Genomic DNA, 16,515 nt, shown 5'->3' with positions numbered 1-16,515 from the left:
TCAAAGTGCAACCTGGATGAGATTATACCTAGATGTTGATGCAATCAGGATTGAACATAAAATGATGTAACTCTGCAGAACAGCAGCAGCAGCCTAGCTGCTTATCTTTCTCTTAGTTTTCATTGTCTTGCTTTTTTCTGTGTCCTTTGTAAATTTTCAATTTTATGATTTCTTAAAAAAAACCCAAAACCCAACAGATTGAACTTTAGACAAGGTAGCAGGTTTATTTACATTTTTTAAGTTCCCATTTCAAGCTTTTTGCATTGACTCTGAGAACAAAGTAGTCTGAAAACTGAGACTTTTATGTCAGTATAGGTAAAGCTTGAAGAGAACAGAAAATACCACAGTTCTTATTCTAAAGATCAGATATTATGGATTCAGAGGTCTATAGAAATTCCAAGCAGGTTTCATGTATGTTTCATATATTTAATGTAGAGGAAAGATGTGGATATTACTCTGCTGTAAGGAAAATTCAGTTTTCAAAAGTGAACTTTAAAAATGTTTTTCCCTTCCACTTCCTCATTTCTGTTGCCACATAAATGCTTTCAGCTCTCTATCACTCCTACTTCTGTGTTATGTACAAGAAGCATTGTGAAACTTGTGTAATTAATTAATAAAGAAAACTTCCTCTGATGAGAATTCTGTAATGGTACTCAGCTATATTTTTGTCATGGTTTAGGAATGGTATTCCCCAATAAAGTACTCCCACTAAAAAGAAAACCACAAACTGCTCCCTGCGCTCCTACCTCCCAACCTCCCCTCTTGTGAGAGGGGCAAAAGGCAAAGATCAAGGGTTGCGATAAGGAACAATTTACTGGAAACAGCAATGATATAAGAAAAAGAAGACTGGAAAATGAAGATCTAAGGAAACTAAGATACAAGAAAACGAAGCAGCAGCACTATTAGTAACAGTGTACAGAGAGATGGTGGTTCACATGCACAAATACCCACCATGTCTGGCCTGACAGCTGCTCAGCAATGAACAGCAGTGGAGGGGTTTCTGCCCTGCCACTCTGTTCCACCCAAAACCATGCCCCTGTTCCCAGAAGCCAAAGTCACTCACTCCTGCCCTGGGTGGTAATGGTGATGATAGATAATAACAACCCAGACATGCCTACATGGGTCAAGGCTCCAAAGCTCACCACTACTGCAAACAATTAACTCTGTCCTTGCCGAAACCAGGACAATTTCTCATCAAAGTCATATCTATGATTTTCAACTATTTTCAAAAGAAGCTGAAATCAGAATTTTGTCCAAATTCTAAAATAACAGTATCTAGGCTGCCCTTCCTCTATCACATCAGCGCTGTCATACCTGTGAAGGATCACTGGTCCATTTATGCAACACTCACAAAAAAAATCGTTTCAAAACAAGCAAGTCCCAGCCAAGCTGACATCAGCTGAGGTTTTGGGGAACTATAGCAATCTTGAGAGTTCCCTTTATCCCATCCATTCATAGTCAATGAAGACTGACTCCAACAGACTGACTGGCTCATATTTTGTAAACTGAAAAGCTAAGAATATTAGGAGGAAGAAAAGGGTTAAAAAAGAGGGCACTTCCAATCCTTTTTGTTTTGTAGAAAAAGCTCTTGCACCTTTACTGAGAAGTGACTTCTAGTTTAAAGAAAAATGAGTTATCTCCATCTGACACCAGATACAGCCTGCACATGTGAGCCTCTTCCATTGCATTCATCTGACAAAAGATTTTATGGATGCTGATATTAATGTAACATCTATTGTCGTACAATACAGTATGAATCAGGAAAAAAAAGACATAAAAAGAAAGTTTTTGTCATCATTTTGCTATCTTATTCCAATTTATTGCATAAATGTTCTTAATCACAGTATGAAGCATAATTCAATATACAGAAAATATCATCATGGCTATGTGGGACCATCAGCCTGGAGACCAGCAGCAGCTTTCTGACATCTCATCCTGCTTAGTAACATCTCAGAGCAGTGTTTTCCTCAGAGGAATATGGTATACCAGAGAAGAAAAAGGTGAAGAAGGAGCTCTCACAGTCACCAAAGTAGTTAAAATCATCTAGTTTTTTATGTTATTGTACTGTAATACCTCCAGCTGCAAAACACCAGAGCGTAAAGGCATACCCAGAATGTTATGGAGGAAGGGGAGAAGAGTTTAGAAAAAATATTTGGGTGGAACTATTGAGGACAAAACATCTTACAATTCTGGCAAGCTTTCACAGCTTACTTTTTTTTCTACTCTAGAATCATGAGCAGATGTGAGCAAATGCTGTGTAGAAGACTAGGCTTCCACCTTAAATGGAAGAAAAAAATGCAAAAACAACCTAGCAAGAAGCGCCTGCAATACCAATACCGTGAGAACAGTTTGAGGAATTGAAGGGTTTGGATAAATTTCAGGAGAACAGAATAAAATGTGGTCTACAGAACTTAAGGTACCCGCCTCAAAACCTCCTTTTCTGTGCTAAAAGATATTGTACAATTAATAAGAGAGGGAAGCTTGTGAAGTTAGCACACTGCAGTTATTCTTAAAATAACTGACTCTCACTTGTTTTTCCTCCTCTGTAAATCAACTTTGTAGATGAATCCAGAATAAATTTTTGTACCATCACTACCGTTGTTCATCTTGTAGACTAAGTGAATCTGCACAAGGAAAGGGGTCCATAATAGGGGGATTCTTCCAAGCAAAGCACATTTAAGCTGTATCAAAAGTTCAGAGAGTGGTGAAAGGGGAGGAAAACAGACATACTTGCAACCATTCAAACAGGAAGACCCAATTCCTGGTCCCCTATGGGAAATCCAATGGTGTAAAATAAGACCAAGTGAACATAATTTAAGCATTACATTTGATGGTAAGCACTGAGTTTCAAAATGCACTTCTGCTGACATAATGACTTCGTTTTCCTGCTCAGTCATGGACTTCCACAGTCTCGCAATTTTGTTATGGTATTCCTTTAATTTCTTCAGAGACAGTTAAACCTAACATAACTTGTAATTTTCAGGACAGAATCAACTATAAACATAGCTGCCTGTCTAAATGAGGCCCAAAGAATCAGGATATCTGGGGAAAGTGCAGTATGTGTATCTACATACATGTTGTAAAATTGCTTCATTTTGCACTGACCTCTAGTTTATTTTCGATTCTCAGCTTCTTAAGAAGTTTTGTTTGCAACTTTTCTTATCCCAGTCATGCAGCAGCAACATTTTATGAAAAAATACTGAACTGAGAATAAACCTAAATGCAGATCACCAGTTCCTATAATTTGTAATAACAAACCTTTCATTTTTTTTTCAAAGTCTTCAGCTACCAGAATCAAGCATATATAAAAGTGAGCCTCTAACCTTTATAACTAAAGAAAGCTGGAAATATATGACCAGTTGTAGTGGTTTGGTCTAAAATACTCATTACTGTTTATCTTCTGTGAGATAAGAATTAGGAGAAATGCAAAGCAGGCACCAAACTTGAAAGAATATAAAGAAGTTTATTAACAGACCTAAAAGAAGAAAGAAATAAAAATTATACCACCTTCAGAACTCTCCTCTTCCCCCCACCTTCCTCCCTTCTCCCACTGCCAATGTGAAAAGACAACCCTTAAGATGTTCAGTCTGTTTACCACTTCCATAATAACCTTGTTTAGTCCATTTAGAAAGAGAAGTCTCTTCTTGCTCATGCTATGAAAACATTATCACAACGAGACAGCTGCCCACTTCCAAATATTGTTCAGTCCATTTAGGAAGAGGAGTCTCTCTGCTCGCATGTGAGTCCCTTCCCCCGACTTGCAGCTTGTTCAAGGTCACACACAGATAGCAATTGGTTTTCCCACGTTCGAGGGTCCACTCTTGAAGTTTTTTGGGGTACAATTTTAAGGTTGAGCCGTTCAGAAACAAAAACAGAGGCCCTTCTCCTTCCCTGGGAGCAAAGGGTCTTCCTCATCTTCATTGTTAGGACTATCTCTGGGAGCATCTCTAGGAACTGAGGTTTTCTCCTTTCCCATTTGGAGGAAAAGTCCTCATCTGGTCCATCTCTCCCTGTCCAAACTTCTCATGAAATTACAGCTGCGTCAGCATCTACCTGTCTCAGCGCAGGTGCTTTTGCTTACGAGTTGAACACTCCAACCCCAGATCTTCATGGAATTACAACGGGATACTCTGATATAGCATAGCTTCACAACAGAATTTCAGCTTTAAGCATCTCCTCTCTCTCTCTTCCCTCAGGTTTTCAGCTCTTCACAGCAATAAAAGGGTTAATCTCACCTCGGCCTTGCAGCTTTGCAGCTGGAATGTTGAATTTCTCTTATCGCAGTGGAGAGGGGGGAGAGCCGAGCCGCTCTGGCTGCCCACGGCAAGGCAGTGGGGGGGGTTCCACGGCTGGAACAGGTCCATCGACCCAGGATGGCCGTGACCCAGCCCGGCCTGGCCCAAGCAGGGCCTGGCCGGGCCCGCGGGCCCCCACACGGGGCCTGCAGCCACCTGTGCCAGCGCCGGAAACGAGAGAGAGCTTGGGGGGGAGTTTGCCTATTCTTAAATGTGGATCACAGGGGTGGTCACAACTTTAAGTGGCTTAGAGAATTGTCCATATTCAAACTGGCCAGCTGATAGGTTCTATCAGGTCCCAGAGGAAGCTGTAAGCACCCCTTAGCAAGGACATCCCTTCCGGGACTGTGCTTGCTAACCCATGACACCGGTATACTTCAACTCCTCAAAGACACCAAAACAAATTTTAAAGCCTCAAGATACCTTTATCATATGTTTTTTGGTGAAGTCAGGGGAGCCTCCCATCTGGGGTTTTTAATTTTATGTTGACAGTATGTCCTAGGTTACAATGTAAGATGTGCCCACAAGCATGTATTCTATCACCATCTTCATGAGCTGTTAAAACCAGGTGGGGCAGTGCTCCCTGCCTCCTCCCTCAAGACTATGTCCTGTTAATGGCCCATCAGTGCCTTATCTCATGACTCATCATTACACTGTGAGATGCTCCACCCAGAGGGAGAAACCAAGCATCCCATCCTGGATATAAACTGGGATTTTTGAAGACCACAAGCAGCCTTTTTCCCACTGGATTTTCCAGAGGACAAGAGTTACATACCTACCACTGGACCTTCTGAGGAAGACCAGATCTTTCTACACTGGATCACTGCTTCAACAGAACCACATCCCTTCACTTCAGGAGGACTGCAGCCACCACCTTATTGGACTGCTACTGCTACCCTGACTAACAGGGTCAGGTCGTATCTGACTCTGTCAGTTTAAATCAGTTTTGTTCTTTTTTTTTTCCTGCCTTGTTTATATATATATTTATATATATATATATATATTAGTAAAGAGCTGTTATTCCTATTTCCCATATTTTTGCCTGAAAGCCCCCTGATTTCAAAACTATAATAACTCGGAGGGAAGGGGGAGGTCACATCTGCCATTCCAAGGGAGGCTCCTGCCTTCCTTAGCAGACACCAGTCTTTCAAACCAAGACACAGTACTGCAAGTTACATCATCTTCTGCAATTTCAGTAAGTGTTGTAAGTAAAGAGCTCAGTGAAAGAAGCAATGAGTTCTAAGCTCCTAAGCCCATACCAAGTCAAACACACCTGTACACACCTTCTGGATCAGTCTTGTCTTATGGCTAAGGGGAAGGGCTAGAAATACTTCTTTACAAGACAATTTGGCAACATGTCAGAGACATCAAGTCAGCTCCGAGCATGCTGTCACAATTGTCAGGGATGCTGGTTATCTGAAGTATGGTGCAGGCTGATGCAGCTGCCCAATGAGCAGGGTTTTGGCTGGTGTCAGGCAGCACTTACACAAGTGGCTCTTGAACCCTGCTCTCTTTACCAGGACACAGGTAAAATGTCCTGGTAGACAGTCCCCATGAAAGTGGGGCTGGTCTTGTTATGATGGTTCAACAGCCGCATTCACAAGTGCCACCATGCAATTTCTAGGGATGGGCCTAACCATGCAATGAAGGATTTGTGACAGAATGTAGTTAAAATAACCTCTAAAGGATAGTCCCAATAGCTTCTCCACCAGAATATTTCCCAAATGTAAACACTTCTGTAAACCTTCTTTTCTAATGAAAACTCTGAAGAAGAAGGAAGATTTTCAGGAGGAACTACAAAAATAATCAGGAAAAATAAATGGACTTTTGCAGCTATTCAAGTGTCTCTGGTTCTTCTTAATGCAACATTTATCATAACAAACAAGCATTCACAAACCCTGAGATTAATAGATTTGGGTATTTAGATTCTAGTCCCTGTCCAAAGCTATTTACGGAACTTCAACAAGGTGTTTTTTTACCAAAGTTTTAATATCAGTAAAATAGGAATAATTTACATAAAACTTAGGAGTATTTTTGCTAGTGTTAATAAAATATTTGAGAATATAGAGTAAACCAGATGCTATGAAGAGGGTCCTACACTATACCTTTAGTTTTTCTGTTAGGGAGAGTGAGAAAAAACTTTTAGAGGTCTTCCTTCCAGAGCAGAAAATTACAAATAATTCAGATAGGTTCCTGAGATAGCTCATAATTGCTGGGCATAAAAGATCAACCCAAAATTTATAAAGTAGAGTGAGAATCAGCTTTTTTTTTTTTTTTTTTAATTCCCTTGGTTATTCCCTCAGGTCCTTCCCAATTTGTAAAAGTCTAGAGTCTGGGTGTACTTTCTAAACTAGTTTGGTGTCCATGAAGATGACATCTTAAACATCCTAAATGCCTCCATGCCATTGTACCTATTTTGCTAGTAAATGACCTGTCTCTTCTACAGTTATAGAGTTAATGAGACATAAAAGCACAAGCTCAGAGGCAAGAGAGAAATATGCAAACAAATCCACTTAAATTTCTTGTTTTCCTTTGTCAGACATTGTCAGAGAATTCTGCACAAGGGTTATTTTTTATGGTTCTCAGCTGTACCTCCAGTATCCCAGTAGCCACAAAGTAGAGCAATTCACTCATTTTTTTGCAGTCTTAGAAACAGAACTCTGGAATCTTTTTTTCTCAAGAAGGTAAAAGGGAAATTTGTAGGCTAAATCATCCTCTACCTGATCAGAAAAGCAGAGCTCGACAAAACATAAGAATAAAAAGAATAATAGGATACAGAAGTGCAGAAGAAAGTAAAAGCAGGCTGTTGTACACAGACCAGAGTCTGCGCTGACTGAGTAACTTCCAGTATAATTTATGCTGCCATGTGATCCATCCTTATAATCAACACTGAAGAAATGGGAGTAGGGAAAAAAAAGAGAGGTTTTAAATATGGTAGGGGTTTTTAACAGAAAAAATAATCAAGCAGTCTACTGAAAATCATAGCTTGTAAGGAGAGAACATTATTTTCCAAACAAGAAAAAAATTCTGGAAAAAAACGTGGTGCAGAGATATTTTTTCCAGGAACTCTCACTTCATTATCCTCATAAAAACCAGTAAAAATTGTGGAATTATCTTCAGCCATTGTGAGTCTGTTTATTTTCAGCTGCAAACTGTATAGAAATGCACAGTCTTCAAAACTTGGAATTTATTAAAAAGTGGTTAACAGCAATGTGAATTTCAGCCAACTGAAAAAAAAAAGAGAGACTATTAAGCTAGCAAATATTGTTATTCTGACCTCTCTCAGCACCATAATTTCAATCTATTTACAGAAACCTTAAGGAGATATGAACTAAAAAGAATTGTGCTCTGGTAATCCTGTCAGCTATGCTAATCTGGAGAACAGAATTTTAGTGGGGAATATAAATCTCTCATGATTTTCAAATGCGGCTGAACATTCAACTCCTCCCCGAATTCTATTTTTTTGGAGTTGGTGGCAGAGGGGAAGAAGAAGGAGGAGGGAGAAAACAGGAAGGGGGGAGGGAGGAAAAGTTAGAGATTAAAATCACTTACCCTTTTGTTTAAATATACAGCGTGTGTGTTTAAATATACAGCGTGTGTATATACAGGGTACTCAGTTTATTAGGGCACAGGAATTATAAATCAGTTTTACAGAGCTAAGACTGGTATCATATAAACTTCCACTTTGTCAGTCTCTTCTTGGAACAGGCTTTACATCAGAAATGTGTCAGTAAAGCTAAGACATTCTGAAGATCTTTTTGTATAAAATGCTCACTACGTTTATTATTGTACCTGTTTCTGCAAAGTAATGAGAACTTTCACTCCCACATAAATCCTTATTTTTTCTTATTTTCTGAGATTGTACTCAAAAGCAATATAGTTTCTTAATTTATCCTAGTCTCGTAATTGCTTAGAATATTATTTTTTCATTTCAGAGATAAGCCAATGCTGTAATTAATTTTATGCTATACACAAAACTGTCTTAGATCTGTCTTCAAAAGCCAGGTGGAGTTTAAAACTAAGATCTAAGACTCCCTAAACTGCACCTCTTCCCCAAAGACATTTGTATGCATGCATGCTTTTTTCTTAGTATGCTTAATACGCTGTGAACTCTAGACTATGTCATAAATAAAAGTGAGAAAATGTAATTAATGTTACTCTGGGAACCATAACTCCAACATTTTTTGACCATGTGACTCAACTCATTAGCTGAGGTTATGGAAGTTTTTGTAACCTATGTACATTCTTGGACATATCAGGAGGCATGCTTCCATTGTAATGTTTTCAATCAATTTTTACAGAAGAAACCACAAAATATTTCAAGCTGAAATTTCTCTGTTACGTTTGTTCTTTCTTTTCCTTGCCATGTCATACCTTTACTTTGTGAGGTTTTGTACTTCTTGTCTTAGAACTGCTCTATTACACCTTTTTCTCTTTTTCTGGCATGTTTTTGCTCTCAGCTTAACCTGTCTGTAAATTTCCCCCCACCCCTAATTCTCCTAATATCCTTTCTATCCTAATCCTTCCTTTCTACTCACAACTAGTGAGGCTGTACTTAGAGTGGTCTTTTCAGTGCTGGGCTTCCCAGTACAAGAGACATGAACACTATGGAGAAAGTCCAGCACAGGGCCAGAAAGATGATAAATGAGGTGGAGCATCTGTCATACGAGGAGAGGCTTGATAATTTACTGCACGGCCCTTGGTTTCCTATGGGTTCCTGTGGCCTTTTTTTCACAGGCTTTGTGTGTGATTCTATTTAAAGTCTGTCGCTCCTGAGAGACCTGCTCATAGCCAACTGCTAAAAACTGAGGGGCAAATCCACAGATTTCTGACTCATTTGAATTCAGGTGTGTGAGCTCTAAGCTTGAAATGGTGAAACTGAATAAATATAAAATAAAACTGAAACCATCCCAAGCATACATATCTCTCAACTTGAGGGTTCAAGAGTTCAGTCAGGGTTTAGAAACAAGGAATGGAAATCTAATCTGAAAGCATTTTAGGACTTGTACTTTGTGGAGACATAACCAGAAGTTTCTGCCTTAGAGCCAAGGGTGCAATCAGTATGCTCGATATTGTATACAGTCAATGTAGTAAGAAGCACTCAGCTCAAAGAGCAGGCCGTGATAGTGTTTTTTCCCTTTTAATCCCTTTACCCATGAACAGCATCATTACGTTGGCTGTCTCTGCCAAGCCATAAAGGGCCAACTGGGACAGACTTTCATATGTTTTAAGAGTTTAGGTGTCCCTGCTCTTCTGAGCTGGGGCCAGAGCTCTGCAAGAACGCTCATTCTTCAGTGACCTGATCAGACAAGAAAGTTCTGGAACACTCATAGGAGAATCGAAACCCTCTTTTACACCCTCTTTCTAGGCTAGAAAAAGCCAGGTAGGTTCAATTAACTTATCCCCTCAAAAATGAACTTCTGTGTTCTATTTCACACAGCTTTATTATCTAAGCAACTTTCTACAAGAAATGGAGTACAAGATGCTGAAATGAAAATAATTTCATAGAATGTGATGTATAAATTAAAAACAGCTAAGTATTTTCAGTGCTGTAATACAAGCAGTAAAATACTTCATTTCACATACATGCAACTTTTAAAATGTGACTGCTTAGCTTCATGTAAAATATGGTGCAAGTAACTCTTTTTTGCTTTCACTGTATAAGTATTATGAAACAAAGTTTCAGCTTAGTTTTAGATAGAATATGCACATATGCATGTATTTATATTTGAACACTTTTTGCATTTCTCATCAATTTTAAGCATAAAACATACAGGAAAAATTGCTTGAGCTTGGGTTTCCAAGTATGTAAAAAAAGCTTTTGCAGCATCAGAAAATTGCATCTCCTGCTTTGTGTCCACAGCTTCAGGTATGGTGTCAACAGCCATAATGTACTATTTGTCACTTGGCCTTGTCAGTGAGTCTAAGCTGGCAGTAGATCATTGCCACACGGCCACACCATTCTCCAGGGGACTAGGAGACACTAATTGAGTCAGCTTTGTTGTGGGATATTAAGGCAGTTTTATAAAGCCTTTGTCAGTCTGCTAAGAAATGGAGTAGAAGCAGAAATTATATACTAAGAAACTTTGAAAAAGATTATTTCCTGGGTGGACTCCCCTGTCTAAGGGATGATGGAGAACGCTGCCATACAATAATTGTGTCTCACCCTGCCTAGTTGCAGGCATAGTGGTTTTACAATATATAATGTTATTAGGGTAGGACTCTGATATGGTAAATTATGGGGAAAATCATGTATTAGTTACAGTAAAAATGTCAAAAGCAATAGGAATCATAGTTTAAAAACCCAGATAAAATTCTATATTTGAAACACGTTTGAGGTCAAATTACCATTTTAGACCACCTGTGGTTACAATTCTTATTTATTTATGCAACAAAATTTATGGGACTATATTGATAAATAGAAGACAATACTATGCTGAAAATTTACAATGTTAAATGCCAATCTTGTCACAGGACTTTGTTCAGCTATAAGAGGCTGAAGAGACAAGAACATTTTTGCCTGATCCCTCCAACACTTACACATTCCAAACCGTTGCAGAGGAGTCCTTGATATTGTTCTAGTGGTGCAAAGAGGACAGGAATGTAGCAAAATTGCAACACAGGCAGGAATCAGGCTGGCTGTTCTAATCCCATAACAAAAGCAGAAAAAGGAGTAGTCAGGCAGTGATCACCCGTATCTTGGCCAGCCCTAGTGCTCATGTGGGCTGCACATTAGACACAATACAATATCCAGAATCATGTTGGTGCAAAACCACTTATATTACCATCTGCAGGGACTCAGACACAGACAGCAGTGAAAACAGAGCTAGAGATACTCAGCTACTTTTTGAAAGATGAGCTACTAGTTGAGGGAGCCCATCAGTCATGCATGTCAGCTCCAACAGTTTTTTGCCAGGGGCGTTAACGGATAAACTAACAGTTGTAGCTGCAAGGAATCTATTTTCCTCATGTTTTCTAAGTCCTGCTGTAGGCTATCATTTAGCAAATAAAAATCATCTCTAATACAACTTTTGGAGGAGGAAGGAGGAAGGATAGTTGAATAGGTGAATCTTGTGTAAGATCTAGGATTCCCAACCGTTTCTACCTTTGCCTTACAGTGATCACTGTGAAATCTGTGTGATTGGGAGAGTATGTGCTAAAAGAAGCATATACTTTGTGAAATACCCATGTCATTGATAACTTGAAAACTACAATTTGAGTGGCAGCATATGGGGATGTCAATGTTATGACAAGCCATTCTTGGGGTGGGAATACTAATGATAAAATTTTTTGCTGAAGTGGTAGCACTAGTAGCAGTGACAGTATCAGAATCAGCTTAAAGTGTTTTCATTGCTTGAGTCAAGTGAAAATGGACAAACAGGCAACCTGATATAATTCAATAGTTTTATTACATGTTAAATGTTTTATTCATTTTTATTTATTGAAAAGTCCTTTTTTATTCATCCTCACAAGAAAAATATCTGAAGGGCTAGGAGTTATCATGATGTTGAAAAAATAACTTTGAAAAGGAAAATTAGTGAAAGACACTTTGAAATTACAGGAAGTTAGACAGTAATCTCTTTCTTGCCCATTAAAACACCTAAATTTTGAGCTATTAATAAAAATAAATTACTAATGCCTGAAACATATTAATATCTGAATTACTTAGAAAACAGTACCATTGCTCTAAGATATTTGTAAAGCAATGGTGGTCAGACTGCCTGAATGTCTGTGAAAATAACCTCTTGCATTGTTGCCACAAGAATAAAGGGAACTTTTCTTAATATTTTGTAGGCAGATACTTCAAAACTTTCAAAATTTGTAGACCTTTTGCAGAGAAGCCATGAGAATTTTAGGAACAATACATTTACAAGAGTATCTCTTTCCTGGATTTTGACCTTATATTACTCATGGTAGTACCATCTGAATTTTTTCATTACAGTTACTAGGGATTCATTTTCTCATGGAAGTTGGATTGTCACACCACTCAAAGATATGTGACTGTAGGCAAAAAATAAAAGCTAAAGTTACTGATAGTGACACAGTAAAGAAACCTACAGGGTGAGCAACTGAAGAGAAGGAAGAATAAAGCAAATTTCCCTGTTATTTCTGGGGAGAAAGTATACCTTAAGATATATATCTTACCATTGTAGAGCCTGCAAGGTGCATGACATTATATGCTCCAAATTAGCAGTGTCCTCTTTTCTTCCCAATTTACCCTCAAAAAGGCCTTGCTTTTTTTTTACAATTGTTAACTGCAGAAGGTATTTGCTCTAGTGGAGACAAAAGACTAAAAAAGAAATAAAAAATTAAATACTACTATTACTACTACTAGCAATAACTTTAAAAGTTCCTCTCCATAAGGGCTAAAGTAACATTACTCAGCCAGCTGGACCTCAAGAAAACTCTGAAGCTCAGAGGAGTGCCAGTTTCCACATCTCAGGCTCTCCAATGTGTTCTCTCTAGAATGGTCCACTGAATCACATTGAAAGCCAAAAGGGAATTGAGAAAAATGCATGTACAAACTGGTTGGGAGAACTTTTAATTGTAAGTGGGTTAGAAATAACACATGTGAGTGTATTACTCTTTTCTTCTGCTAGCCACTGGGAGCCATGCAGCCCACAGGAAGTCTTCACATGTATTAAAATAAGACAATCTTTCTGGTTTTCATATACACACTCATAGAATTCTGGTTTCTGTTAGTGTTCTCTTTTAAAAGGAGACATTATGTTGTAAATTTAAGTGCTTCTTATTGAAGTGTTAGCTATAGTCTGCATTTTGATTTGGATTTGAAAGTCTGATAAAGTTACCTGCAAGTATATTCTGATTTAATTTGCTTGTTTTGTGTCTTGGTGTGAGACAAATTTGGAGGAAAAACATCCAAAATGAATGTCCCTCTGTTGGAAGGCAGATTTCAGCAGCCCCTCCCCCACAGGTTCAGAAAGAAATTTACTCAGAGGAAAGTGAAAATAAATGCTGTTTATTTAACAAGCAAAATGCACACAGGCACGGAAGAAGAATAATGTTAAATAATAAAACCTCTCACTGTGGAGAGAACCTGGTAAAGAGTCCTTTGTAGGCGTGGCTCTGCCCACTCTGGAGCTGGGGTTTGGCATGGGCCCCTCCAGGCTGCGGTGTGGGCCTCCTGGTGATGTTCTGGTGTTGCTGAACAGTCCAGAAGAGAAGAATAAGAACCCAAAGTCCCAGGGGAAAAAAAAAAGCAACTTTCTTGCCTCAGCTAGCAGGCTACTAAAGAGCAAAGAAGTTTAGCTCTCTGTCTCTCTCCTGAGAAACAGAGCCAAAAGCTGGCTAAAAGCAGAAAGGTGCTTTCCTGGGCTCTGTAGCAGCAGGAACTCAGGGGAATCTATATCTGTGTCCTTGAACACAAAATCGCTTGGGTTGTTTTTTTTCCCTTTCTCTCGGACCCAGCTTAAAGACACAGAAAGGCACAAGATTCATGTTGGGCATAGAGCAGGTAATAGGGGATGCAGCATCATAATGTCACACCAAGACGTTTTGCTAGCCTTCAAGGAGTAAGGCCTCGAATCATGTCCTTCAAGGAGTAAAGATACACACAGGAAAATGTCAGAAATGTGTGGTGTGTGTATATATATATGTATGTATCTATATTTATGGTACAATATGTTTCACTCAAAACACAGCTCCCATCCCCCTTTTTTCTTTTTTGCGCATCACCTCCTCCCCATTAACCCAGTGTCCTGCTTTCAGCTAGGATAGAGTTAATTTCTTCTCACTTACTGTTACAGTACTGTGTTTTGGATTTGGAATGAGAATGGATAACGCACTGATGTTTTGGTTTTTTGCTAAGTCATGTTTATCTTAAGGACTTTTCCTTGTCTCATGCTCTGCCAGTGAGAAGGTAAGCAAAAGAAACTGTGAAGGAGCACAGCTGGGATAGGTCACCCAGACTGTCCAAAAGGATATTCCACATCATAGAACATCATGACCAGTATAAAAAAAATTGGGAAGTTACCCAGAAGGGGCAGATCTGGGTTCAGGAAGGGGGATGTGGCATTGGTCAGTGGGTGGTGAGCAATTGCTTTGTGCATGACTTGGTTTTTTCCATTGTTATTCTCATTATTAATATTTTTTAACATTATTATTATATTTTACTTTATTTTCAATTATTAAACTGTTCTTATCCCAACCTACAAGTTTTACTTTGATTTTTCTCCCCATTCCAACAGATTGGATGAGGAGAAGGAGAGATGAGGTGGAGCAAGTGGCTGCATAGTACTTCATCTCTATCTGGGCTTAAAATGACAACACCCGTATATCCATGTGCTCCTCTCAAAGTAAGTTCTACCGGGTAAAGTCAGGGTAAAACTGGGATACAGAATTCAGCATATGCTAAAGGGTTTTAAGGTCATATAAGGACAATTGGAGTCAAAGAACTAAATTAGATAGAGGGAAAAATGTTATGAGAGAAAAAGGCAACCCATGTGGATCTCAATACAGCTTCAATTGGTCAGGCAGCAGAGTTCACAGGAATAAGAACTGGGAATCTCTCTCCATGTCACCACTCAGAGACAAAATTTCATTCCAAACCAAACTGCTGTTTTAAATGAAAAACATATTTTCTCATCAAGATTAATATATTACTATCAAGTTGTTTATCAAGTTCTAATAAAAATATTTTGGAAGCTTGCTGTGGTCCTAGAGTTGCTTGAAACATTCTATTCCAGGATGCTTCAGGAATGCAGATCAGCTGCAAGACTGTGATGAGAGAGGAAACTTCTGACATGACTGTATGTACCACAAAACTTTCTCCCTAAATAAGCTATTCAAGAATGTGGTGTATTATAAAAGGAATGCCACGAGTACTGTGAAATCCAAATTTTCATTAAGGGTTTTGAGTGGGAGTTTTAGTTAAAAGTCATTATGTAAGATTTCTAGATTGAAGACAATTGTGTCTGTTGGTTTTGATACAAAAATGTGAAGTTATATTTAACAAGCATCCTTACTGGCAGTTATAATGCTATTTGGTAATTTAAGGGAGTATGTCTGAAACTATGAAACATCATGTCAAAGTCCAAGGTACTGCAAAACAGCGAATAAGAAACATGACTGCATTTTTCCTTTATTAAACAATAGTTGGGAACACTGTGATTTCATTATTCTATATCTACATACAGAATAATTGTAATCTGTTTTAAAGAAAAATTGTACAGTTTTGATGTTTATCTCAATGCATCTGTACAAGCTAGGCTTCTAGGCCAGAAAAAAATGAACTGAAAAGTTTGAATACAGAAAGTTGTTTGAGATTTTTGCTACTTTCTACAGCTGAATAGTCTCACAATAAAAAGAGAACCAAGCTTGCCTCCAAGTATTTTGGCACTTTTAGTTCGTATCCAAAGTAAATGGCAGAATAAAAAGCACAGAATATTAAAGATAAATCTGTCTAATTCTTCATGGCTTTGGTCTCTGTTTAAGTAAACTTTGTACTTTTCCAGTTCTGTAAAGTATATTTAAGCGGTACACAACAGCCTTCTATGAAACTTTCTCTTTACCATCAAGACAGATTTTTGCGCCTAGCTAATTCCTTGCTCTTTATCTTACAGAACCTTCTGCTTTATAATAAAATTATGTTACAGCATTCACTTCAGTAGTAATAATATTATCAGTTGTGTCTGGAAAGAATTGACAAGGTAAAATTTGCTTGGTACTACCTCAAGACAAGGACAACTGAGATGAGTACCACCAGCAAAATCTTACTCCATTTTCATGTTAGCCCAAAATTCTAATTCAAAACCCAGGACTTTTCAACCTGACAGGTACCTGTATTGATGATCTAAATGAGGGGATTGAGTCTACCATTAACAAATTTGCATATTACACCAAACTGGGGGGAAGTGTCGATCTGCTGGAGGGTAGGAGGGCTCTGCAGAGGGAAAAGCTGGATGGGTGATTTGAATTCAGTGATGTGAGGTGTAACAAGGTCAAGTGACAGGTACTGCAGTTTGGCCACAACAGCCCCAGGCAGTGCTACAGGCTGGGACAGAGTGACTGAACAGTGGCCAGGCAGAAATGCACCTGGGGGTAGTGACTGACAGCAGCTGAACACGGGCCAGCTGTGCCCAGGTGGCCAAGAAGGCCAGTGGCATCCTGGCCTGGATCAGCAACAGTGTGGCCAGCAGGACCAGGGCAGGGATTATCCCCCTGTACCCAGCGCAGGTCAGGCTGCACCTTGGGTGCTGTG

At 38.9% G+C, this 16,515-nt stretch overlaps 1 long non-coding RNA gene across 1 annotated transcript in view; it reads left to right on the top strand.

Moving 5' to 3' along the window:
- Nucleotides 1-16,117, top strand: part of LOC116438403 — a 40,951-nt gene extending 24,834 nt beyond the window's left edge. The window contains exons 3-4 of the long non-coding RNA XR_004237719.1: nt 14,504-14,611; nt 15,002-16,117. This is a non-coding gene — a long non-coding RNA (uncharacterized LOC116438403). The remainder of the gene's footprint in view (nt 1-14,503; nt 14,612-15,001) is intronic.
- The last annotated feature ends 398 nt before the right edge of the window (nt 16,118-16,515 follow it).

This window comes from Corvus moneduloides, chromosome Z, assembly GCF_009650955.1.
Source record: "Corvus moneduloides isolate bCorMon1 chromosome Z, bCorMon1.pri, whole genome shotgun sequence".
In the NCBI taxonomy this organism is placed as follows: domain Eukaryota; kingdom Metazoa; phylum Chordata; class Aves; order Passeriformes; family Corvidae; genus Corvus; species Corvus moneduloides.
This window is presented reverse-complemented; position numbering and strand designations above follow the sequence as displayed.